The sequence below is a fragment of the Zalophus californianus genome, chromosome 1 (genome assembly GCF_009762305.2).
Source record: "Zalophus californianus isolate mZalCal1 chromosome 1, mZalCal1.pri.v2, whole genome shotgun sequence".
In the NCBI taxonomy this organism is placed as follows: Eukaryota; Metazoa; Chordata; class Mammalia; order Carnivora; family Otariidae; genus Zalophus; species Zalophus californianus.
Window position 1 is genome coordinate 53,383,365 of NC_045595.1, and position 27,570 is coordinate 53,410,934.

At 37.7% G+C, this 27,570-nt stretch overlaps 1 protein-coding gene across 1 annotated transcript in view; it reads left to right on the forward strand.

Annotated features, from left to right (window-relative positions):
• The window catches only part of SYN2 (synapsin II), a 206,058-nt gene that overhangs the window by 100,757 nt on the left and 77,731 nt on the right, over positions 1-27,570 (forward strand). The gene's annotated exons all lie outside the window — the stretch shown is intronic.

The following is a 27,570-nucleotide window of genomic DNA, read 5'->3' on the forward strand; positions in this document are numbered from 1 at the left end:
TGGGGTCCTGGGATCGAGCCTGCATCGGGCTCCCTGCTTGGCGGGAAACTTGCTTCTCCCTTTCCCACTCCTCCTGCTTGTGTTCCTGTTCTCACTGTCTCTCTGTCAAATAAATAAATAAAAGCTTAAAAAAAATAGATTTAAAGTCACAGATAGGTGGGTGGATGGGGTAACTGGGGGGCATTAAGGAGGGCACATGATGTGATGAGCACTGGGTGTTATATGCAAATGATGAATTACTGAACTCTACATCTGAAACTAATGACACACTATATATTAACTAATTGAATTTAAATAAGTTAAAAAAGAGAAAAAAAGTCACAGATAGTTTAAAAGTGAAAGCATGAAAAATATATGCCATGCAAATAGTAACCAAAAGAGTGGGAGTGGCTATACTAATATTGGGCAAAACAGACTAGATAAAAATTGTGACTAGAAACAAAAAAGGATATTATATATTGATAAAAGGTCAATCTATCAGGAAGATATAACAATTATAAACATACATCTAAATATACAAAGCCTCAAAAAAACCCTGACAGAACTGAAAGAATAAATTGACAGTTCAATAATAATAGTTGAAAACTTGAGTACTTCACTTTGAATAATGGATATATTACCTAAACAAAAGATCAGTAAGGAAATAGGGGACTTGAACAACACTAAAAACCTACTAGCTCTAACAGGTATCTATAGAGCACTTTACCTAACAATGGAGGAATGCCTGTTCTTCTCTAAACATATGGAACATTCTTCAAAGTAACAGACATTAATCCATAAAGCAAATCTCAATAAATTTTAAAGAATTTAAATCTTACATAGTATGTTCTCCAACTGCAATGAAATGCAATTGTAAAGCAATAACAGAAGGAAATTTAAGAATTTCACAAATATGGAAACTAAACACATTCTTTTTTAAAATTTTTTAATTTTTTAAAAAGATTTATTTATTAGAGAGAGAGAGAGAACAAGCAGGGGGAGAGGGAGAGGCAGGCTCCCCATTGAGCAGAGAGCCCAATGTAGGGCTAGATCCCAGAATCCTGGGATCATGCCTTCAGTGGCCTAACTAACTGAGCCACCCAGGTGCCCCAACTAAACACATTCTTTTTTTTTTTTTTTTAATATTTTATCTATTTATTTGACAGAGAGAGACACAGCGAGAGAGGGAATACAGGCAGGGGGAGAACACGAGAAACAGGCCTCCTGTGGAGCAAGGAGCCTGATGCAGGGCTCAATCCCAGGACCCCAGGACCATGACCTGAGCCAAATTAATAATACTATATTGCATATTTGAAAGCTGCTAAGAGGGTAGATCTTAAAAGTGCTCATCACAAGAAAAAAATTGTAACTGTGTAAGGTGATGGTTGTTAACTAGGACCCCAGGTCCTAGTTAAGCAGACGCTTAACGACTGAGCCACCCAGGCACCCCCAACTAAACACATTCTTAAACAACCAATGAGATAAAGCAGAAATCACAAGAGAAATTAGAAAATACTTTGAGATTAATGAAAACAAAAACAGCATACCAAAATTTGTGGTATGTGGTTAAAACAGTGCTTAGAGGGAAATTTACAGGTGTACATGCCTATATTAAGAAAAAAGAATGATTTTAAATGAATAATTATCCCTTGACCTTAAAAAAATGAAAAAAAGAGCAAACTAAATCCAAAGCAAGCAGAAAGAAGAAAGTAAAAATTAGAGTGGAAAGAAATGAAATAGAGAATAGAAAAACAATAGAGAAAAATCAATGAAACTAAAAGTTAGAAAAAGATCGACAAAAATTGACAAATCTTTTGCTGGACTAAGAAAAAAAGATACAAGATTCGAATTACTAAAATCAAGAATGTAAGAGGGGACATTGTTATTGGTCTTGGAGAAATAAGGATTTTATTAGAACACTATGATCTCTTATGCCAATAAATTAGATAATCTAGTTAAAATGGCAAACTCCTAGAAAGACACAGAGTGCTGAAACTGACTAAAGAAAAAATAGAAAATCCAAAGAGACCTGTAAAATTAAAGAGATTGAATTAATAATAATTTTTAAAATTATCCCATAAAGAAGAGTTTAAGACCAGATGGCATCGCTGGTGATTTCTAGCAGATATTTAAAGGAGAATTAAAACTGACCCTTCACAAACTCTTCCAAAAGAATGGAAGAGAGAGGAGCATTTTCTAACTTACCCTATGAGGCAATAGTACCCTGATACTAAAACAGGTAACACATTATAAGAAAAGAAAACTACAATACTCCTTATGAACGTATATGCAAACATCCTCAACAATAACAGAGAATTGAATTTGGCACCATATAAAAAGGATTATATATCACAGCCAAGTGGGATATATCCCAGGAATGTAAAGTTAGTTCAACATATGAAAATCAGCCAATATAATACACCATACTAATATAATAAAAGCCCACATGATTATTTCAATAGACACCAAAAAAGCATTTCACAAAATCCAACACTTTTCCTGATAAAAACGTTCAGTAACCTAGGAATCAAAGGCAACTTCCTCATCCTGATAAAAGACATCTATAAAAAATCCACAAGAAATATCATACTAATGGTGAATGAAAGCTGTCCCCCTAAGATCAGGAACATGACAAGGATGTCCACTTTCACAATTTCTATTCAACTGGAGATTCCAACCAGGATAATTAGGTAAGAAAAAGAAATAAAAGTCTTCTAGGTTGGAAAGGGAAAATTCAGTTGCATTTCTATGTGCTAGCAACTAATCCTCTGAAAATGAAATTTAGAGAACAATTCCATTTATAATGGCATCAAAAGGAATAAAATACTCAGGAATAAATTTAGCAAAGGCACAAGACTTTTACACTGAAAAACTATAAAACACTGTTGAAAGAAATTAAAGAAGATCTAAATAAATGGAAATATGTTTATGGATCAGAAAACTGTTAAAAGATGACATTACTCTCCAAATTGATCTTCAGGTTTAGGGCAGTCCATGCCCAAATTCCACCTGGCTTTTTCTTTTTTCTTTTGTTTTATGTGCAGGAATTAACAAGCTGATTTTAAAATCATATGGAAATTCAAGGGACCCAGAATAGCCAAAGCAGGAAGACTCAATTCCTGATTTCAAAAGTTACTACAGCGCATGATTACAAAGCTATTGTAATCAAAACAGTGTGGTACTGACATATGGGTCAAACATATAAACATATAGGTGAATTAAATAGAATTGATTGTCCAGAAAATAAACCCATATATCTATGGTCAATGATTTTCAACAAGGGTGCCAAGACCATTCAATGGTGAAAGAAGTCTTTTCAATAAATGGTGCTGGAGCAACTGAATATCTACATGCAAAAGAATTAGATTGGACTCCTTCCTCACAGTATAACAAAAACTAACAGTATAGATCATAGACTGAAGTATAAGAGTGGAAACTGGGGGCAGAGCAAGATGGTGGAGGAGTAGGAGACCTGGGTTTCCTCTGGTCTCAGGAATTCAGCTGACTAGGGATCAAACCACTCTGAACACCTACGAACTCAACAAAAGACCGAAGAAGAGAGTAGCAACAACTCTCTGAACAGAGAAGCAACCACTTTCTGGAAGATAGGACGCGCGGAGAAGTGAATCCGAGGCGATATTCGGGAGGATAGACGGCGGGGGAGGGGGCCTCCGTCGGCCGCTTCTGGCAAGTGATAGAGCCGCGGAGCACAAAATCGGAACTTTTAGAAGCCGGCTCCGCGGAGGGACGTGGCTCCAGTGGCTAAGTGGGGGGTGGAGCCCTCGCGGGACAGTGTGGTCTCAGGACCCTCGGGGTCACAGAAAGACCGGGGGTGCCTGAGTGCGGCAGAGCTCCCAGGTATTGGAGCGGGGAAGCCGGCTGCAGAGACGGAGCCGAGGCGCGGGCTCTTAGCACGGGGTTGCCATAAACTGTGATCCGCAGCCCAGTCAGGCCACTGCTCCTCCAGCAGGGACCCAACAAGCGGCAGATTCAGGGAGACTCTCCCCCCTCCCCCGGGAGGAGCGGCGCAGGAGCGCACCGCAGGTATCTGCTGGGTTTGGAGACTCCACAGTGGGTCGGGTGCCAGAGATAGAAACGCTCGGTCACAGGCCAGGTGAGCACGGAGTGTGGCCGGAGACCGGGTACACGGGAGTGACTGCTTTTCTTGGGGGGCGCACTGAGGAGCGGGGTCCCGAGTTCTCAGCTCCTCCGAGTGGAGATTAGGAGGCCACCATTTTCACCCTGGTCCTCCAAAGCTGTACTAGAGCTTGCAGGGAACAAATCTCCTGAGAGCAAACCTGAGCAGCCTGCTTAGCCCGGACCACAAGGGTGGGGCAATTCAGCCTCCGGCAAAGACATTTGGGAACCACAGCAACAGGCCCCTCCCCCAGAAGATCAGCACGAACAGCTAGCAAGCCAAGACCAAGTTTACCGATCAAGGAGAACGGGAGAACTCCAGCACTAGGGGAATACTGCACATAGAATTCATGGCTTTTTTTACCATGATTCATTAGTTTTTCAAAGTTAATTTTTTTAAACGTTTTTTTTTAATTTTTCTTTTTCCCTTTTTCAACCAACATTTTATCAATCCCTTTTTTCTTAAAAAAACATTTTTTATTTTTCATTTTTAGAGTCATATTTTATCCCTTCATAGTAGTTACCCTTATTTTTGGCATATATATATAAGTTGTTCTCTCTTTAAAATTTTGAGATAGTTTCTTCTAACAGATCAAAATATACCCTAAATCACTAGTGTATGGCTTTGTTCTAGTCTCCTGCCTGATCACATTCTCTCCCTTTTTTTCTCTCTCTTTTTTTTAAATATTATTCTTTCTTTTTTCAAACAACTTCTTATCGTATCAATTCCTTTTATAAAATCTTTTATAATTTTCATCTTTACAGTCATCTTCCATCCCTTCATTGTATCAACCCTTATTTTATACATATATAAGTCTTTCTCCCTTTAAACTTTTAGGAGGCACTTTTTTCTAACAGACCAAAATATGCCCAAAATCTTGTGTGTGGCACTGATCTATGCACTAGTCTGATCATATTTGATCATATTCTGGTTTTTTTGTATTGTTCTGTTTTTGTTTTTTTTCCTCTTTCTTTCCTTTCTTTTCCCCTGGTTTCAGGTCTTTTCTGATTTGTATACAGTATATTTGCTGGGGACGTTTTTAACCTGTTAGCATTTTGTTCTCTCATTCATCTATTCTCCTCTGGACAAAATGACAAGACGAAAAAAATCACCTCAGCAAAAAGAACAAGAGGTAGTACCGTCAGCCAGGGACCTACTCAATACGGACATTAGTACGATGTCGGACCTAGAGTTCACAATCGTGACTTTAAAGATACTAGCTGGGCTTGAAAAAAGCATGGAAGTTATTAGAGAAACCCTTTCTGGAGAAATAAAAGAACTAAAATCTAACCAGGTCGAAATCAAAAAGGCTATTAATTAGGTGCAATAAAAAATGGGGAAACTAACTGCTAGGATAAATGAGGCAGAAGAGAGAATCAGTGATATAGAAGACCAAATGATGGAAAATAAAGAGGCTGAGAAAAAGAGGGAGAAACAACTACAGGATCACGAGGGCAGAATTCGAGAGATAAGCGATACGATAAGACGAAAAAACATTAGAGTAATTGGGATCCCAGAAGAAGAAGAAAGCGAGAGAGGGGCAGAAGGTATATTGGAGCAAATAATAGCAGAGAACTTCCCTAATGTGAGGAAGGAAACAGGCATCAAAATCCAGGAGGCACAGAGAACCCCTCTCAAAATCAATAAAAATAGGTCAACACCCCGACATCTAATAGTAAAACTTACGAGTTTCAGAGACAAAGAGAAAATCCTGAAAGCAGCTCGGGAGAAGAGATACGTAACCTACAATGGTAGAAATATTAGATTGGCAACAGACCTATCCACAGAGACCTGGCAGGCCAGAAAGGACTGGCATGATATCTTCAGAGCACTAAATGAGAAAAGTATGCAGCCAAGAATACTATATCCAGCTAGGCTCTCATTGAAAATTGAAGGAGAGATAAAAAGCTTCCAGGACAAACAAAAACTAAAGGAATTTGCAAACACGAAACCAGCCCTCCAAGAAATACTGAAAGGTGTCCTCTAAGCAAAGAGAGAACCTAAAAGCAGCATAGATCGGAAAGGAACAGAGACAATATACAGTAACAGTCACCTTGCAGGCAATACAATGGCACTAAATTCATACCTTTCAATAGTTACCCTGAATGTAAATGGGCTCAATGCCCCAATCAAAAGACACAGGCTATCAGATTGGATTAAAAAACAAGACCCATCCATATGCTGTCTGCAAGAGACTCATTTTAGACCCAAAGACACCCCCAGATTGACAGTGAGGGGGTGGAAAACCATTTACCATGCTAATGGACACCAAAAGAAAGCTGGGGTGGCAATCCTTATATCAGACAAATTAGATTTTAAACCAAAGACTGTAATAAGAGATGAGGAAGGACACTATATCCTACTTAAAGGGTCTATCCAACAAGAAGATCTAACAATTGTAAATATCTATGCCCCTAACATGGGAGCAGCCAATTATATAAGGCAATTAATAACAAAAGCGAAGAAACACATTGACAACAATACAATAATAGTGGGGGACTTTAACACCCCCTGACTGAAATGGACAGATCATCTAAGCAAAAGATCAACAAGGAAATAAAGACTTTAAATGAAACACTGGACCAAATGGACTTCACAGACATATTCAGAACCTTCCATCCCAAAGCAACGGAATACACATTCTTCTCTAGTGCCCATGGAACATTCTCCAGAATTGATCACATCCTAGGTCACAAATCAGGTCTCAACCGGTACCAAAAGATTGGGATTATTCACTGCATATTTTCAGACCACAATGCTTTGAAACTAGAACTCAATCACAGGAGGAAAGTCGGAAAGAACTCAAATACATGGAGGCTAAAGAGCATCCTACTAAAGAATGAATGGGTCAACCAGGAAATTAAAGAAGAATTAAAAAAATTCATGGAAACCAATGAAACTGAAAACACAACTGTTCAAAATCTTTGGGATACAGCAAAGGCAGTCCTGAGAGGAAAGTATATAGCAATATAAGCCTTTCTCAAGAAACAAGAAAGGTCTTAAATACACAACCTAACCCTACACCTAAAGGAGCTGGAGAAAGAAAAGCAAATAAAGCCTAAACCCAGCAGGAGAAGAGAAATAATAAAGATCAGAGCAGAAATCAATGAACTAGAAACCAAAAGAACAGTAGAACAGATCAACAAAACTAGGAGCTGGTTCTTTGAAAGAATCAACAAGATTGATAAACCCGTGGCCCAACTTATCAAAAAGAAAAGAGAAATAACCCAAATCAACAAAATCATGAATGAAAGAGGAGAGATCACGACCAACGCCAAAGAAATACAAACAATTCTAAGAACATATTATGAGCAACTCTATGCCAGCAAATTAGATAACCTGGAAGAAATGGGTGCATTCCTAGAGATGTATCAACTTCCAAAACTGAACCAGGAAGATATAGAAAACATGAACAGACCTATAACCGCTAAGGAAATTGAAGCAGTCATCAAAAATCTCCCAACAAACAAAAGCCCAGGGCCAGATGGCTTCCCAGGGGAATTGTATCAGACATTTAAAGAAGAATTAATACCTATTCTCCTGAAACTGTTCCAAAAAATAGAAATGGAAGGAAAACTTCCAAACTCATTTTGTGAGGCCACCATTACCTTGATCCCAAAACCAGACAAAGACCCCATCAAAAAGGAGAATTACAGACCAATATCCTTGATGAACATGGATGCAAAAATTCTCACCAAAATACTAGCCAATAGGATCCAACAGTACATTAAAAGGATTATTCACCACGACCAAGTGGGATTTATCCCTGGGCTGCAAGGCTGGTTCAACATCCACAAATCAATCAACGTGATACAATACATTAACAAAAGAATGAACAAGAATCATATGATCCTCTCAATAGATGCAGAAAAAGCATTTGACAAAGTACAGCATCCTTTCTTGATCAAAACTCTTCAGAGTATAGGGATAGAGGGTATATAGCTCAACATCATAAAAGCCATCTATGAAAAACCTACAGCGAATAATCATTCTGAATGGGGAAAAGCTGAGAGCTTTTCCCCTAAGGTCAGGAATGCGGCAGGGATGTCCACTATCACCACTGCTATTCAACATTGGAAGTCCTAGCCACAGCAATCAGACAACAAAAAGAAATCAAAGGCATCCAAATCAGCAAAGAGGAAGTCAAACTCTCACTCTTTGCAGATGATATGATACTGTATGTGGAAAACCCAAAAGACTCCACCCCAAAACTGCTAGAACTCATACAGGAATTCAGTAAAGTAGCAGGATATAAAATCAATGCACAGACATCAGTGGCATTCCTATACACCAACAACAAGACAGAAGAGAGACAAATCAAGGAGTCGATCCCATTTACAATTGCACCCAAAACCATAAGATACCTAGGAATAAATTTAACCAAAGAGGCAAAGGATCTGTACTCAGAAAAGTATAAAATACTCATGAAAGAAATTGAAGAAGACACAAAGAAATGGAAAAACGTTCCATGCTCATGGATTGGAAGAACAAACATTGTGAAGATGTCAATGCTACCTAGAGCAATCTACACATTCAATGCAATCCCCATCAAAATACCATCCACTTTTTTCAAAGAAATGGAACAAATAATCCTAAAATTTGTATGGAACCAGAAGAGACCCCGAATAGCCAGAGGAATATTGAAAAAGAAAAGCAAAGCTGGCGGCATCACAATTCCAGACTTCCAGCTGTATTACAAAGCTGTCATCATCAAGACAGTATGGTACTGGCACAAAAACAGACACATAGATCAATGGAACAGAATCGAGAGCCCAGAAATGGACCCTCAACTCTATGGTCAACTAATCTTTGACAAAGCAGGAAAGAATGTCCAATGGCAAAAAGACAGTCTCTTCAACAAATGGTGTTGGGAAAATTGGACAGCCACATGCAGAAGAATGAAACTGGGCCATTTCCTTACACCACACACAAAAATAGATTCCAAATGGTTGAAAGACCTAAACGTGAGACAGGAGTCCATCCAAATCCTAAAGGAGAACACAGGTAGCAACCTCTTCGACCTCAGCCGCAGCAACTTCTTCCTAGAAACATCGCCAAAGGCAAGGGAAGCAAGGGCAAAAATGAACTATTGGGATTTCATCAAGATAAAAAGCTTTTGCACAGCAAAAGAAACAGTCCACAAAACCAAGAGACAACTGACAGAATGGGAGAAAATATTTGCAAATGACATATCAGATAAAGGGCTGGCATCCAAAATCTATAAAGAACTTATCAAACTCAACACCCAAAGAACAAATAATCCAATCAAGAAATGGGCAGAAGACATGAACAGACATTTTTCCAAAGAAGACATCCAAATGGCCAACAGGCACATGAAAAAGTGCTCGACATCGCTCGGCATCAGGGAAATCCAAATCAAAACCTCCATGAGATACCACCTCACACCCGTCAGAATGGCTAAAATTAACAAGTCAGGAAATGACAGATGTTGGCGGGGATGTGGAGAAAGGGGAACCCTCCTACACTGTTGGTGGGAATGCAAGCTGGTGCAACCCCTCTGGAAAACAGTATGGAGGTTCCTCAAACAGTTGAAAATAGACTTACCATATGATCCAGCAATTGCACTACTGGGTATTTACCCCAAAGATACAAATGTAGGGATCTGAAGGGGTACGTGCACCCCGATGTTTGTAGCAGCAATGTCAACAATAGCCAAACTGTGGAAAGAGCCAAGATGTCCATCGACAGATGAATGGATAAAGAAGAGGTGGTATATATACACAATGGAATATTATGCAGCCATCAAAAGGAATGAGATCTTGCCATTTGCAACGACGTGGATGGAACTGGAGGGTGTTATGCTGAGTGAAATAAGTCAATCAGAGAAAGACATGTATCATATGACCTCACTGATATAAGGAATTCTTAATCTCAGGAAACAAACTGAGGGTTGCTGGAGTGGTGGGGGGTGGGAGGGATGGGGTGGCTGGGTGATAGACATTGGGGAGGGTATTAGCTATGGTGAGCGCTGTGAATTGTGCAAGACTGTTGAATCACAGATCTGTACTTCTGAAACAAATAATGCAACATATGTTAAGAAAAAAGAAAAAGAAGAAGATAGCAGGAGGGGAAGAATGAAGGGGAGGAAGTCGGAGGGGGAGACTAACCATGAGAGACGATGGACTCTGAAAAAGAAACTGAGGGTTCTAGAGGGGAGGAGGGTGGGGGGATGGGTTAGTCTGGTGATGGGTATTAAAGAGGGCAAATTCTGCATGGAGCACTGGGTGTTATGCACAAACAATGAATCATGGAACACTACATCAAGAACTAATGATGTAATGTATGGTGATTAACATAACAATAAAAATTTAAAAAAAAAGAGTGGAAACTATAAGATGCCTAGAAGAGACTGAGATGTTAGTCTTTTTGACCTTGGATTAGAAAATGGTTTCTTAGGACACCAAAAGCATAAGCAATACAAATAAAAAATGATAAATGTCATCAAGATTAAACATGTTTGTGCTTTACAGGTACTGTTTATTAGAAAACAGAAGAAAAGAGAAAATAATAGCAATATATTTCATTCTCCTCTTTTCAGGCTGCCCCAAACTCAAACTAATATTTGTTTCTGTCATTCATTCCTGAATTTTAGCCCCCAACCTGTATTCCTTTTCCAGATTATACCCTAAACAATTGCTTTACTATACCTTAATGCAAAGTCTTGGAAATAATCGGATATAATTAGGTCTCATTCCTTAGATTTATTATTTATCTTCTTCTTGAGTAGATGGCTGAGAATTGTTGTCTTTGAGTTGTTTTTTTTTTTAAATGAGCAAGTCCTGGAACTCAGATGAATTTACACTTAATGTAATATTGTGAGAACTTGAAGTAGAAGATAGAGTATAATGTTCATGCCATTTAAACTCAGGATATGGAGTTAGAGCAATATTAAAAGCTAGGCAGAAACAGAGGCTACACTGAACTACAACAGATAGGAGAGGGGAAAGAAGTATTAAAAAGACATAGTCCTGTAGGAATAAAGAGCATTGAGGGATCAGGCGAGATTTCAAATGGCCCATAAAATGGAATAAAATGAAGCCATAAAGAATATGAGGAAGCTCCTTATGTACTGATATGGAACAATTTCTGAGATACCTTTTTAAATTAAAAAAGAGAAGGAAGTACAAAGTATATACAGTATGCTACCCTTTGCATTAAAAGGAAAAATTATATGTTTTATTACTTACATAAGCATAGAATATCTGTGGAAAGAGGCAAAGAAGTTGAAGACATTTGCTGCCTTTGGTGATGGGAACTGGATGGATTTTACTGTAATAAACTGTTAGCATGGTGGCAGAGCTATTTTGAAGATTCTTCCCATTATAACTATATCTTTGATAGCTTACAGTAAAAATAATATTTTTAACCATTATTAGACCCTCAAAAACATAAGGAAAATCTCCAAGTTCCCCTATTCCCCATCCCTCTATGAATTTAAAAAAAAGGATAAGGGAAAAAGTGAGTGCAAATTGAATTGAGAAATGTAAGCAATAAACAACTCCAAAGGCTGAATTAGCCTTGAGGGAAAAGGCTGACTGATATCAACACTGGGATATACAGACTAAGTGTTGTGTCTTCTGAAAGGTGGTTCCTGACCCTGAAACTTTACTGCTGACCACATTAAGGTAGTTTCTCAGAGAAGTCTAACATGATAAAATTGGTGATGTGATACTTCATCCCACTCCCAACTCCTGAAAGCATTTATGTGCAAAGCTTTTCTGGAGGAAAGCATCCTTAACTTAGGTGTTGAGGATTACCAAAAATTAAATTCAACGAAATATGAGCTCACAAGCGAAGATCATGAAACTTATGAGGAAACAAGGCACCCATGAGTAAGATACATCAGAAATAACAAACAGCAGATTCAGAATCCCAAGACTTCTGATATTAGAGCTTTCAAGTAAAGAAAGTAAAATCTTTATGAAAGATATATTTGAGGAAATATAATATGAAATTACTAGGAAGAATTGAAAAAGAACAAAATAGAACTTTTATTTATTTTATTTTTTCTTATTATTTCTCTGTCAGAGAGAGAGAGAATGGAGACTGAGCAAGCAGGGGGAATGGCAGGCAGAGGGAGAAGCAGGCTCCCCAGTGAGCAAGGAGACTGATACAGGACTTGATCCCAGGATCCTGAGATCAGGACCTGAGCCAAAGGCAGAAGCTTAACCTACTGTGCCACCCAGGCATACTAAAATAGAACTTTTAGAAATAAAAATTACTTGCAAAAAGAAACTCAATAGATTGGATTGAATAGCAGCTTTGATACAGCTGCAGAGAAAATTAATAAATTGAATGTTGACCTATAGAAATTGCCTAGAATATAGCACACAGAGAGACAAGTAGATGGAAAATATGAAAGTGAAGTTATGTGATATGGAGAATAGAATTAAAAGGTCTGAAATCCATCTACATTGTTGTCCCAGAGATGAGGGGAAAAAAGAGAGACATTATCCAAAAAAGATAATTTGAGCTGCTAAACCTAATCTCTGAAGAAAGCACAAAACAAAATGTTTTTAAATATGGGGGAAAAAAACAACCACCTTACACTATACACATTGTAGTGAAACTAGAATACCTATGAAAAAGAGAACTTCTTGAAAATAATCAGAATAAAAAATCACCTATAGAAGAACTATATAGTTAGACTTATGTAGTCAGCAGTGCTGTTACAAATATTTCATTTTCTTTTTGTCTTATTCTGTGAAGTTGAGTGTGACATGTAATTTCCTTTGGCCAAAGAAATGTGAACAAAATGAATGTCACTTCCTGGAACACCAGTATGTGATTCATCATTTCCCTTTTTCCTGTCTAAGCTGTTATGGAAGAAAGTGTCATGACAGAGCCTTTGAAAACCTGAGTGCCTGAGTGACTGAGGGACAGAAACTTCTGCAACTTGTGTAGAAAATGTCGTGTGAGCAAGAAATAAACTTTTGTTGTGTTAAGCCACAGAGACTTGGGGGATTATTTATTACTGAAGCATAACCTAGCTAATTTGACTGATACAGATTACAGATCCTCAATAGTGATAATAGGAGCCAGAGGAATGAAAATTCTATTTCCAAAGTGATAAGAGAAAATAAGTAAGAACTTAGCATTATGTAACTATAACTACTAATGCTTATTTAGAGTTTACAATGTGCCAGATACAGTTATAAGTTATTATCCTCATTTTATGGATGAGGAAACCAAGGACCGAGAAACAATGTGAATTTCCTAAAGTCAGTGGTTGGTAACAGACAGAGCAGGTATTCAAAATCAGGCATCTGCTGTAGTCAACTACTTTAATACTGTCTCTCAAGAATGAGTGTGAACCATTTAGCAGAGCTTTGTTTAAAGAATGTTAGGAATAAGGAAAATGATCCCAGATGGAAAGTCTTAGATGTAAGAAAGAAAGGTGAGCCAAGAAATGAAACTTTTCTCTATAAGTCTAAATGAACATTGTATAAAATAATAATGATAATGTATAATTATGGAATTTAAAAAGACAATTAAAATCCCAGACAACAATAGCATGCCAGTCTAAAGGGGGATGATTGAAGTAAAGTATTCTAAGGCATTGCTTCTCAGTAGCAGTGAATCATTTGGGAGCTTAGAAATGCAGAATACTAGGCTCACTTCAAAATTACTGAATTGGAATTGCTTTTTTAACACTCCCCAAGTGATTCGTATGGACATTAAAGATTGAGAAGCACTCTTCCAAGGTCCTTGAATTGTTTAGGAAGGAGGATTATGATATCAATTAACTTCAAATGTAATGAAAGGAAACAATATAATTTCAAGAATAACCAATGAAAGAAAAGAAATAACGTGTATATAATTTCCAAATTAGCACAGGACTCAGGAAATTAAATTTAAAAAGAAGGGGGCAGGAAAAGAGAAAAAATATGAACAGAGCAAATGAAAAGCACAGTTCAGCTGAAGTGTAACTGTCATTCCATTCAATGTCAGTGGCCAAAATTTGCCAGTTAAAAGAGAGAAAAATAAATAAATAAAAGAGATCATCAAATGGCATTTATTTATTTTTTTAAAAGATTTTGTTTATTTATTTGGCAGAGAGATACAGAGAGAGAACAAGTAGGCAGAGAGGCAGGCAGAGGGAGAGGGAGAAGCAGGCTCCCCGCCAAGCAGGGAGCCCGATGCGGGGCTTGATCCCAGGACCCTGGGATTATGACCTGAGCCGAAGGCAGCCGGTTAACCAACTGAGCCACCCAGGTGCCCCAAGATTTTATTTATTTATTTGACAGTGAGAGAGGGAACACAAGCAGGGGGAGTGGGAGAGGGAGAAGCAGGCTTCCTGCTGAGCAGGGAGCCCGATGTGGGGCTTGATGTGGGGCTCAATGTGGGACTCAATCGCAGGACCCTGGGATCATGACCTGAGCCGAAGGCAGACGCTTAATGGCTGAGCCACCCAGGCGCCCCTCAAATGGCATTTTAAAATAACCCCACTGTATGCTTTTTACAAGAAACACACCAAAACATAAGGTCATGAAAGTGAAAATATCAAAAAGGTATACCAGGCAAACACTAAACATAAGAATGCTAAGGTAGCAATACCACCCGGACAAAACTATTTAGAAAGAAAAACAAAAAAGGTTGGGTAACCAGATTAATATCAGACAAAATACATTGTAGGGGCAGAGCTTCAACTCAGAAGATTGATTAATTCTAAAACAACCTTGAAATATATAGAGCAAAACTGATAGAACCACAGGGAGAAATTTACAAATGCAGTATATCGCTAGGAGATTTCAATACATCTTTCGTAATTTTTTAAATTCAAGCTTCAAAAAAGCAGTAAAGATATAGAACATTTAAACAATATAATTAATATGCGTGATCTAATAGGCATTTTTTACAGATCTTCCTTTCAATAGTTAGGGAATATACATACAATTCCTATTGTAATGTTTTGTTGTATTAGTTATTTATTGCTGCTTAACAACACCCATTTATTATCTCACAGTTTTGTAAGTCAGTAGTCTGACATAGTGTGGCTGTGTTCTCTGCTGAGGGTATATGATAGGTGTTAGTTGTGCTGCTGGAGATACAGGGGAATAATTGCTTCCAATCTCATTCTTTTTTTTTTTTAAGTTCAATTAGCCATCATTAGTTTTTGATGTAGTGTTCAATGATTCATTAGTTCCAATCTCATTCTTGATGTTGGCTGAATTCAGTTCCTTGTGATTATAGGGCTGAGATCCTGTTTTCTTACTAGCTGTCCGCCAGGGGCCACTCTCAGCATCTAGAGGCTGCCTGAGTTCCTTACTGTGTGGCCTTTTTGATCTTTAACCCAGCAGTGGCACCTCAAATGTTTCTTGTGCTTCAAATCTCTGGCTTCCCCTTCAGCTGAAGAAAAGTCTCAGCTTTTAACAGGCTTCTGTGATTTAACTTGATCACAGGTTATTTATGGCCACCTAAATAATCTCCTTATATTAAAGTCCATTGTGCCATATAATAACCTACCCATGAGAGTAAAAGCCATCCTATTTAACAATCCTGGGATTAGATTGGGAAATCTGGGACCACCTTAGAGTTCTGCCTACTGCATTTGGATAAATCTTTTATCTAATTTACTAGATGGGAAGAGTCTTTAGGGCAGGTTAACGCCTGGCACATAACACTTAGTAAATTCTGATATTTACATTATCACTGACTAATAATTAATGTGTTAGAAGTATGAGATTATAATCTTATTCATGTTTAATCCCTAGTGTCTAGTATAGAGTATGATTTATAGTATAGTTTTAGCAAATACTTAGATGAATAAATGATAGAATGAATAATTATGTAATTCAGAGCAATAGCCACTATTCTGATGGTTATATAGCAAGATATAGTTTTCTAAAATAATGTACAATTAAGTTTGCAATTTCTTTGTAGATTTAATAAAATTATAGTCTTTTAGTCTTTAGTTATAGTCTTGTTTTCAATTGACGCTTTAAAAGCAAAATTCTACAAATTACTTATTCACATAAATATGTTTTATATTTTTTCCTGGTGTAAAGAAATGAGCACTGGAATAGGAAATGAAAGATAGATTCAGGGGCATCTGCGTGGCTCAGTTGTTAAGCATCTGCCTTCGACTCAGGTCATGATCCCAGGGTCCTGGGATCGAGCCCCACGTCGGGCTCCCTGCTCGGCGGGAAGCTTCTCCCTCTCCCACTCCCCCTTGCCTGTGTTCCCTCTCTCGCTGTCTCTCTCTCTGTCAAAAAATAAAATCTTAAAAAAAAAAAAAAGATAGATTCAAATCTTGACCCAGCCACTAACTAACTAGAGGAGTGTGTGTGTGTGTTTTCAGGGTGAAGACAATTTGGATTACATAATCTTTTAATTCCAATGTCCAATGCTAATAGTTCATACACTATTCAACTGTTCAAACATACTATTGCACATAACAATGTGCCTTATACATTCCAGGTACCCAGCAAAAGTATTCCAACTAAAGGAAAAAATACTTGAAGTTAGGTACCAGAGAGATTAATGGATGCCAACAATAGCTTCCAAGACAAATTTATCTTTGCAATTGAAAGTTTATTACCCGGGGACTATCTAATGTTAATGTTTTCCTTCCTGCTGGAGTAGCTTTTTAACCTGCAGTTTTGAGTGATGGTTATTGTTGCAATTTAATGACATTTGCTCAGCCCTTATTGACTATCTGCTCAAATAATAGATTAGCAGATACTAATCCCATCAGAGGGCTTGTCTGTGTAATGATGTCACTGTAATCAGGCTGGGTAATTTAATTCTCTGCTTAGCTCAGTTGCTAACGGTCATCCAGAGAGGTCATTCCCATTTGAGATGACTCAAGTGGAGACTTCTGGCATATGATACTGTATTTTCAAGGATACTAAATAAGGAGGAGCAATATGATTTATTTATCATCTCCACCCTTCACCTTTAACCCAACATTTCCTAAAATCATTTGGCTACAGAAGCCCTGACACAGAACACTCAATAAATCTCATAGAACACAGTTTGGGAAAGGCTGATTTTTTTCTAATCTAAGAAACTAAGACCAACTCATAGAAGCATTATAGAGTACTTTCATTAGAGGTAGCTTTAGACATCTGGTTGAAATCTTGGATTGAAGAGAGTTGCCCAAGATAATAAGTTGGTGACAGTGTTTGGATCAAAGTAATCCAGATAACTTGTCTCTCACTTCTGTGCTTTTCTCACTATATTGCAGTTCTTAATAAAAAGATAAAATCACCTAGGTACTATGATCCATAAGCCCTTTTTTTGCTGAAAATGACCATACCTTTAACATTGACTGGGCTTCCGTTTGGGGATAGGAGTGAAAAGAGGGCTTTGACTTAAAGCATATACTGGCTTTTGTTTAAAGAATGTCACAAGATAGCCGTTTTCAGTTCCAGTTTAATTTTTGTTTTGTTTTGTTTTGTATGTGAAGTCCTTTTAAGCAAGGTTTTCTTATCTCCCTTTCTCCCTTCAGGAGTAAGGGCTGTTATTAAGTTATCAGACTCTAGTGTAAACTAATCAGCCATCTTCATTTCTAACATCTATACTATTAGAATGTGTGTTCCAAGTGAGGACCTGCATCCTTCATAAATTATTTAATGTTTTTTGGGGGGTTATTTTTAATTTCCTTTTGTTTGGTTTGTTGGTTGTTGGTTTTTAAGGTGTAATCGGTCTGGCAACCAGTTTTCCCAGAGCTTTTCTTGACCCTATACTTAAGGGGGGGGGGGATATAGATGGAAAGTTTCAGGGAGGGAAGTTGTATGGAGAAAACTCAAATATCTATTCTTAATACTGAGCTTTCTGATTAAAAAGAAAATGTAGCCATAAAGACTCAACAAGGTTTGCAGGTTGCCCCTGCTTACAGTTTGTAATTCCATCTCTAAATATCTATTTCTTTACATGTTGAAGATTTTTTTAAGTTTTTTTATTTCTTTTTAGTAATCGCTGCACCTAACATCATGCTCAAACTGACAACCCTGATATCAAGAGCGTTCTTCTGATTGAGCCAACCAGGAACCTCCATGTTGAAGATTTTTTATTCTTGCTTTCTTTTGCCAGAAAGTGCCATCGTCAGAAACCATTTTAAGGGAATATTTTCTAGGAAATTGAAAGAAGCTGGACTCAGGATAGGAACACAGTTGAGGGCCTGGGGACATGGAGTGGTATAAGGTAAGAAACAGAAAGAAAGGCACAGGAGACACAGCTACCAAAGGCACCATAGTGGAAAGTACTTGGACTCTGAAGTCACCAGACTTTCTGATTCTTAGCTATGTCATTGTGGATAAGGCATTTAATCCTCTGGGTTCATTATCTGTTCCCTAAAATGAGGATAATACCCCTTTATCTTCAGGATTATGAAGATTACTTAAATCAAAGTATGAGTATTTATTATATTATCATATTCATCAATTAGAGTTTGCCTGTGAGAAGTGAGATTGAGAAGCATTTATAATTTCTCCTTTTTTGGAAATATTTATGATAATTATGTAGTATCAGAAAACCAGTAAAGATATTTTTGCTTTAATATAAAAAAGAATTATGTGAAGTGCCAGACATTTATTAAATGCTCAATTGGTTCTTTTTTCCTCTCTCCTTTCCTTCTTTCTCCAACACACTCCCTACCACCAAATTCCTTGATTTATCTCTTAGTACCACCTGTTTCCTCTGTAAGGAAGAGAATAAGACCCAACTATACAGACAACTCCTCTCATGGGTTTGGGTAGATACAGAACAAGAGGAGGAAACTCTGCCAGTCAAAGCATACAGATTCAGGACTCAAGCTCAGGAGAAATTCAATATGAATTTGTATCCTGGCTCCTATAATTTACTAGCTGAATAACCAAGACAAGTTATTTTTTTTTTTTAATTTTTAAAACTTGTTAGGGAGGAATGGGGAGAGACAGAGGGAGAAAGAATCTTTTTTTGTTTGTTTTTTCAAGATTTGTTTATTTGAGAGAGAGAAAGCGGGGGGGGCAGAAGGAGGGTAAGAGAGAATCTTTTTTTTTTAAGATTTTATTTATTTATTTGACAGAGAGAGAGAGCGAGAGAGGGAACACAAGCAGGGGGAGTGGGAGAGGGAGAAGCAGGCTTCCCATGGAGCAGGGAGCCCGATGCAGGGCTCAATCCCAGGACCCTGGGATCATGACCTGAGCCGAAGGCAGACGCTTAACCGACTGAGCCACCCAGGTACCCTGGGGAAGAGAGAATCTAAGCAGACTCCATGTTGAGCCTGAGCCTGATGGGGGCTTGATCTCACAAGCCTGAGATCATGACCTGAGCTGAAAGCAAGAGTCCGTCACTCAACTGACTGAGCCACCCAGGTGTCCCGAGAGAGAGAATCTTAAGCAGGCTCCTTGCTCAGTGCAGATCCCAACTGAGGGCTCAATCTCACGAACCTGAGACCATGAACTGAGCCTTAACGGACTGAGCCGCCCAGGTGCCCCTAACCAAGACAAGTTATTTTGATGAAACTTCTTTTTTTATTTTATTTTACTTTATTTTATTTTATTTTATTTTTTAATTTATTTTTAAAATTTTTTATTTATTTATTTGAGAGAGAGAGAGCACGAGTGGGAGGGTCAGAGGGAGAGAGAGAGAATCCCAAGCAGACTCTGCTGGGCACAGAGCCTGACCTGGGGCTGCATCTCACAACCTTGAGATCATGACCTGAGCCTAAACCAAGAGTCCGATGCTCAACTGACTGCACCATCCAGGCACCTCTGTTTGTTTCCCTTTTATTTATTTTTTTAAAGATTTTATTTATTTGAGAGAGAGAGAGAAAGAGAGAGAGAGAGCATGAGAGGGGGAGGGTCAGAGGGAGAGAAGCAGACTCCCTGTTGAGCAGGGAGCCTGATGCCGGACTCCATCCTGGGACTTCAGGGTCATGACCTGAGCTGAAGGCAGTTGCTTAACCAACTGAGCCACCCGGGCGCCCCTTGTTTCCCTTTTAAAATGTCAATAATTATAATATTTACCTAGTAGAGTTGTAGTTTGTATATATTTAGCATAGTATCTGGCACATTGTGACACTCAATGAATGTTAGTTGCCATTATCATTATCATTATTAGTATTATCAACATCATCCAACTGAGATCCCCTTCAGGTCCTTAGACAATCCTAAATGAACTTTTAAAGAATTGGCAATTCCTAAACAGTTTGATAGGGTGGCTCAGAGAAAATGGTCTTCATTTTTAGCAGGTCTTCCTTTATAAATCTTTCTCTTCTTTATCTTAAATAGGACTTCTGACTCAAAAGCTTTGAATGGGCTTTTGGTGTCAATATATTGCCCACTCTACCTGCCTTCAAATTGTCCTGGTTAGTGGGATGTTATTTAAGGAGGAGAAATATGGAACTCCTTAAGCATCAGTTCACCGCATTAGGCCATTTATCTCTGGGGGATATTGGCTACTAATCCATGTTGAAGAATCAGAGAATCCTTGGTCAATGTAGTATGATGAATCACTGTGGGATCCCTAGGCACTTAAGTCGCTGGGAAAAGGACTCTCAGTGTCTGATAAAGTGAAATGGAATCTGGGGCATGGCATCATTGTGTCAGCCAGGCTTCTGGGAAGGCAAATTTTTGAAACTACTTAAGACATTGGGAGAAACTCCTAGATAAGACCCACCCTGGGTGATTGTTGGTATAGTTTATCTCCCTAAAATCTCTAAGAGTAGGACAGTGTTTAATGCTGAAAAGCATGAGAGTGGCGTAACTTAAGAAGAGGCTTGACAGAGATGCTTTGAGTCTAGATCCTTGGAATCCAAAAGCACAGTACCTGTGTGCAAGTAAAATATCAGGCTGCAGGTTGACTATCTGCCATCCTCCTACCCATTGTTCTATTTCATGGATCAACTCCACTGTCTTTGAGGGCATTCCTGGCACCTTCACAGTCCGATTCAATTAATTCACTTTATTCCTGTATTCAGATTTGTTTATCTATCTCTGTCAACTGAATTGTGACATAGGCTTCTTAGGTTTGGTTTTAACTCATTTCACTATTTGGGAGTCTCTATCCTGTGCTCAGACACAGAGGGAATAGACATATAGACTGTACTTTCAAATTTTTTTACAGTGAAGTTACAGGGCTGTTAACCTACTGAAATATAAGTACTAAGAATCCCACACATTTGCATAGTATTTGGCAGTTTGCAAAATGTACATAATTCTCTTTCAGTTATCATGGAGCGCTGTATAGTCTTTGTTAACTACTACATAGATTTGTAGATGAAGACCCTAAAGCTTGAAGAGGAGAAATGTGTCCACCAGGGTCATAGCATACCTTTAATGGCAAACTAAAACATGAACCCATTTTTTTCTGCCTCCAAGTGAAAGCTCATTCAATTATGCCTCAGGTACCTCCATGGATATCTTGCAAGCACTTAAAAAAAAAACAAATATAATACTTTAAAGAATTAAGTCATATCAAGTTAGTATATGGTATGTACCTATGGTATAAACAGTAGATTCTATGGTAGTCTGGAATGAACATGGATTGTAATGATTAGGGAAGACTTTGTAGAATAGATAAGATTTGAGTTGGACCTTAAATTTAATGGAGGGACTGTGAAGGGGTTTTTGGTGTCTGTTCTGAGAGACAGGGCTTTCTTGTGCAGAGGTCTTTGTGCAAGTTCTAAGCTCAGTGGTGGTGATCTTTGTCTGTCTGTCATCCTTAAAAATGATTTCACCCTCCTCTCTATTCCACTCTCTAGAAATGATTGTGGCCGAGATCAGCATCTTAGTTCTGTGTATTAATATCTCCATGCAGTATTTTTTTCACCAAAGTATTCCTATGGAGAAGAGAGTACATATTGTAACCCAAATAGCTGCTGGCATTAACTTGGAATGTTTTAAGTCTTATGTTTTGATTTTTAAGTATATGTAAAATTTGCATTCTACCTCATAGTATTTGTAATTGTTTGACATTAAAACCTTTGGGGAAAAAAAAGGGAAAAAATAAGTAAAAATGATGCTGCAAGAAGACAGGCCATATTTACCTTCCCTCTTATTTTTGTTTTTTCAAAAATTTTATTTATTTATTTGAGAGAGAGTGTGTGTGAGAGAGAGAGCATGAGCAGAGGGAGAGGCAGAGAGAGAGAGGGAAAAGGAGAATCCCCGCTGAGCAGGGAGCCTGACTCGGGACTCAATCCCAGGACCCTGGGATCACGACCTGACCTGAAGGCAGTCGCTTAACCAACTGAGCCACCCAGGCACCTCTATCTTCCCTCTTTTTTTAAAAATTGTGGTATAATGAACAAAATGTAAAGTTCACCATTTTAACTATTCTGAAGTATACAGTTCTCTTCTTGGTATGTTAAGTGGCATTTAGTACATTCACAATGTTTTACAACCATCACCACTATATAATTCCAAAACATTTTCATCACCCCAAAAGGAAACTCTGTACTTATTAAGCATTCACTGCTATCCCACAGCCCGGACAACTACTGTTCTGCTTTTTGTTCCTATGGATTTGTTTATTCTGGGTATTTAATATAAATAAAATCATATGATGTGGTCTTTTGTGCCTGACTTCTTTCACTTAGCATGTTTTTAAGGTTCTTTCATGTTGTATGTATCAGTACTTCATTCCTTTTTATGGCTGAATTTTGTTTATTCATCAGTTGATAGGCATTTAGGCTATTTCTGTCTTTTCCCTATTAGAAATAGTGTTGCTGTGAACATTCGTGTAAAAGGTTTGTTTGAACATTTGTTTTCAATTTGGGGTTATAGTCCAAGGAGTGGAATTGCTGAGTCATGTTAACTCTATGTTTAACTTTTTGAGGAGCTACCATATTGTTTTCCACAGAGCTGCACCAATTTATATTACCCCGAGCAATGTATGGGAATTTCTATTTCTCCACAAACTTACCAACATTTGTTGTCCATCTGTTTTATTATAGCCATCCTAGTGGGTGTGAAGTGATATCTTACTGTGGTTTTGATTTGCATCCCCCTAATGACTAATGATGTTGAGCATCTTTTCATGTGCTTGTTGGCTGTTTTTATGTATTCTTACAAAAATGTCTATTCAGGTTCCTTGCCCATTTAAAAAACTGGGTTGTTTGTCTTTTCGTTGTTAAATTGTAAGGGTTCTTTATATATTCTGGGTACTAGATCCTTATCAGATATATGATTTGTAAATATTTTCTTCACCAGGATCATAGCATACCTCTAATGGCATTAGAGGGGGTTGTCTTTCATTTCCTGATGGTATCCTATGATATACAAAAGTTCTTTATGGGGGCGCCTGGGTGGCTCAGTCATCGTTAAGCGTCTGCCTTCGGCTCAGGTCATGATCCCGGGGTCCTGGGATCAAGCCCTGCATTGGGCTCCCTCCTCAGCAGGAAGCCTGCTTCTCCCTCTCCCACTCCCCCTGCTTGTGTTTCCTCTCTCATTGTGTCTCTCCCTGTCAAATAAATATTAAAATCTTAAAAAAATAATTTAAAAAAGTTCTTTATGAAGTCTAATTTTTTTTTGGTGTATATCTAATCGTGGATCACTACATCAAAAACAAATGATGTATTGTATGGTGACTAACATAACATAATAAAATAAAATTTTTTTAAAAAGTGAAAAAATAAATAAAAATAAAAAAGCATTGCCTAATCCAAAGTCATGAAGATTTATTCCTATGTTTTAACAGTTTTATCATTTTATATCTTACACTTAAGGCTATGATCCATTTTGAGTTAATATTTGTATATAATGTGAAGTAAGGGTCCAAATTTACTCTTTTGCATGTGGATATCCAGTTGTCCAAGCACCATTTATTGAAAAGACTGTTTTTTACCCATAGTCTTGGCAATGTTGTCAAAAATCAGTTAGGCAGGGATGCCTGGGTGGCTCAATCGGTTAGGCATCTGCCTTCAGCTTGGGTCATGATCCCAGGGTCCTGGGATTGAGCCCCACATTGGGCTCCCTGTTTGGCGGGGAGCCTGCTTCTCTCTCTCCCCCATTCGTTCTCTCTCTTGCTCGCTATCTCTCTCTCTCTCTCAAATAAATAAATAAATAAATTTTTTTAGAAAATCAGCTAGCCATAGATATATAGGTTTATTTCTGGACTCTCCATTCTATTCCATTGATCTATATGTCTATCCTTATGCCAGTACCACATTGTCTTGATTTCTGTGACTTTGTAGTAAGTCAGAGTGTGATTGAGTCCTCCAACTCTGTTCTTTTTCAGTATTATTTTAGCTATTCTCAATCCCTTGAAATTCCATGTAAATATTTGGATCAATGTTTTCACTTCTGCAAAAAGGACATTAAGTTTTTGGTACAAATTACACTGAACCTGGGTAGTATGGCCATCTTAACAATATTATGTCTTTCCTTTTGTTTAGGTCATCTTTAATTTCTCTTAGCAACATTTTATAGTTTTTATTGTACAGATCTTTCACTCCCTTAATTAAGTTTATTCCTAAGTATTTTATTATCTTTGTTGCTATTATAAATAGAATTGTTCTCTTAATTTTCTTGTCAGATTGTTAATTGCTAGTGTATAGAATATAGTTGATTATTGTATGTTGATCTTATCTCCTTCATTTTTGCTGAATTCATTTATTAGCTCTAGTTTTTGTGTATGTGTATTCTTTAATTTCATGTAAAATGTGTGATTTACTTCCTTCCCCACTTTTAAAGAAATATTACCCATTGCATCATACTACTTCACTTCGCTGTGAGTACATATTACCCCAAATGTGAGAAAATAGTCTGACATATTTCTTTTGTTTTCACTTAACAATTTGCAAAGTGCTTTTACATCTAATTTTATTCTTTTAATAGCAAGATGACCAATAATATTTCCTTTTACAGATAAGGACACGCCTCAGTGTCCAAACAATGATTTATTGTAGGCTCACACAGCTTTCAGTTAGAGCTGAGGTCTTCTCACTATAGCTCCAATATTCTTTTGATTGAACTTTAACTCCTTCATATATTTGCTGTAGTGAGTAGAACTTGGGCCACAGAAGTTTTCTTATGAACTTGAGAAGCCAATTCTGTGGCTAGGATCAGTATGCAATAAAATAAAAAATGAAACCAACATATGTTCTCAAAAAGACTCATAGAAGAATGTTCGTAGTTCTTTATTCATAATAGCTCCAAACTAGAAACATTCCAGGAGTCCATCATGGAGACTAAATAAACAAATTCTTATATTCATATACTGGAATACTACTCAGCAGTAAAAGGAACAAGTTACTGAGCATAGAGCACATGAATAATCTTTAAAAGATTATGCTGAGTGAAAAAAGCCTTACTGGGTGCCTGAGTGGCTCAGTCAGTTAAGTGTCTGCCTTCGACTCAGGTCATGATCCCAGGGTCCTGGGATCAAGTTCCGCATTGGGCCAGGGAGCCTGCTTCTCCCTCTCCTTCCCCCTCGTGCTGTCACTATCTCTGTCTCTCTCAAATAAATAAATAAAATCTTTAAAAAAGAAAAAGAAAAAAGCCTTACTGTATGACTTCACTTAAATGAACTTCTAGAAGAGGCAAAACTAATCTATCATGGAAAAAATCGTATCAGCAATGGCTTCTGGAAGTGTTAGGGAGGGGATTGGTGGGAAAGGGGTATAAGGAAGTTTTGGGGGGTGATAGTAATGTTCTATATACTTATCGGGGTTTGGGTTACATGGGGGTGTGCTCTTGTCAAAACATAGCAAATACACTTAATATTTGGGCATTTCATTGTATGTAAATGTATCTCAAAAGAAGAAAAGAATCAAGTATTAAACTTAATGATATGCATGCTTAAGTATTTAGGGGGAAGTGTATTGATGTTTGCAGTTTACTTTGGCATTGATAAAAAAAATAAGATGGATTAATGGATGGATAGAGGTATAGACAGTTGGACAGATATGTCATAAAGCAAGTATGGTACAGTAGTCTTCCCTTATTCACAATTTCAGTTACCTGTGGTCAGTCATGGTCTGGAAACAGATGGTCCTCCTGACATATGTTAAAAAGGTCAGTAGTAGCCTAACACTACATCACTATGCCTACATCATTCACCTCACTTCATCTCATCACATAGGCATTTTATCATCTCACATCATCACAAGAAGAAAGGTGAATACAACACAATAAGATATTTTGAGAGAGAGATCACATTCACATAACTTTTATAACAGTATATCATTATAATTGTTCTAGTTTATTATTAGTTGTTAATCCCTTCTTGTGGCTAATTTATAAATTAAACTTTATCATAGGTATGTATGTATAGGAAAAAATAGTATATATAGGGTTTAGTACTATCCACAGTTTAAGGCATCCACTGGGGATCTCGGAATGTATCCCCCTCAAATAAGTGGGGACCTACTATATAATGTTAATGGTAGAATCTAGGTAGTGGATTCTCTGTAAAACTCTCAACTTTGCTCTTTGTTTGAAATTCTCCATAATAAAATATTGAGGGAGGAAAAGAAACCAAATTTGGAAATATAGTTCCTCTTCAAGCACCCTCTCCTACCCACCTTCTCTTCAGCTTCATAAGATGGGCATAATTTACATAAATGCTGGGCAAGATGAGAGTAGCAAGAGTTCACTCACTAGGCTCCAAGCTGGCATGACAACTTTCTATTATCCCTAACTCCTTTCTTAGCCTGGGACTCTTTCCATATTGTTACCCAGAGTCTGTCCACCACCACATATGTTCCCAAGAAACTTACCTATCAGTCTTTAATTTTATCCCTAATTATGAAACCTGTTTCTGTTGGAGAACTATCTTATTGCCTAGAAAAGATTTCACTATTGTCATTCCAAAGAATTATCTAATTTTCATCTGAACAAAGGCATTTTTTTGTGTGTGTGGAAAGAATAGTCAATTGGGAGGCAGGAGACTTGTGTTCTAGAGTAGACTCAGGTAAATGACTTGTGCAAGGTCAAATAATTGAGAAATAATAGAGCCAGATTGTGGATCCAGGAGTGCCTAATTCCAATATGTCATACTGTTCCTCTTTAGGACCTAAAGGAATGTATGGTGGAGTTTCAGAAGGCAAGGACATTTTTTATTCTTTAAATTATGCTGTATGGACAGATACTACTTTAGAACCTAGCCCTGGAAGTAAATCAACTTTTGGGGGAAGAGAGCTTACAGCCAGCTCTTAGTAGCAGTATAAAAACAATTTCAGTCTTCATAACCTTAAATTATTTTCCTACTTTACTTACAAAAAGCTCTCCTAGAAAATTGGCCGTGAAAAACATGAGTTTTTGTGCCATATGTCAGATGAAACCTTTCAGAATTCAGGAATTCCTAGTGTTTAAGATCTCTTTAACCCTTTTTCATTATGTATTTGTAATAACCTGTTCAAGTCTTTCTTAAACAACCAGTTCCTGGGAAAAGGTGTACAAGGGCCTCAGGTTCCAATTTACATAGAAACTTAAGTCCCAAGAGCTTCTGATTAAGGGTCGTTGATGTTTGCCTCCCTAATTTTACATTATGGCAAGAGATTATGT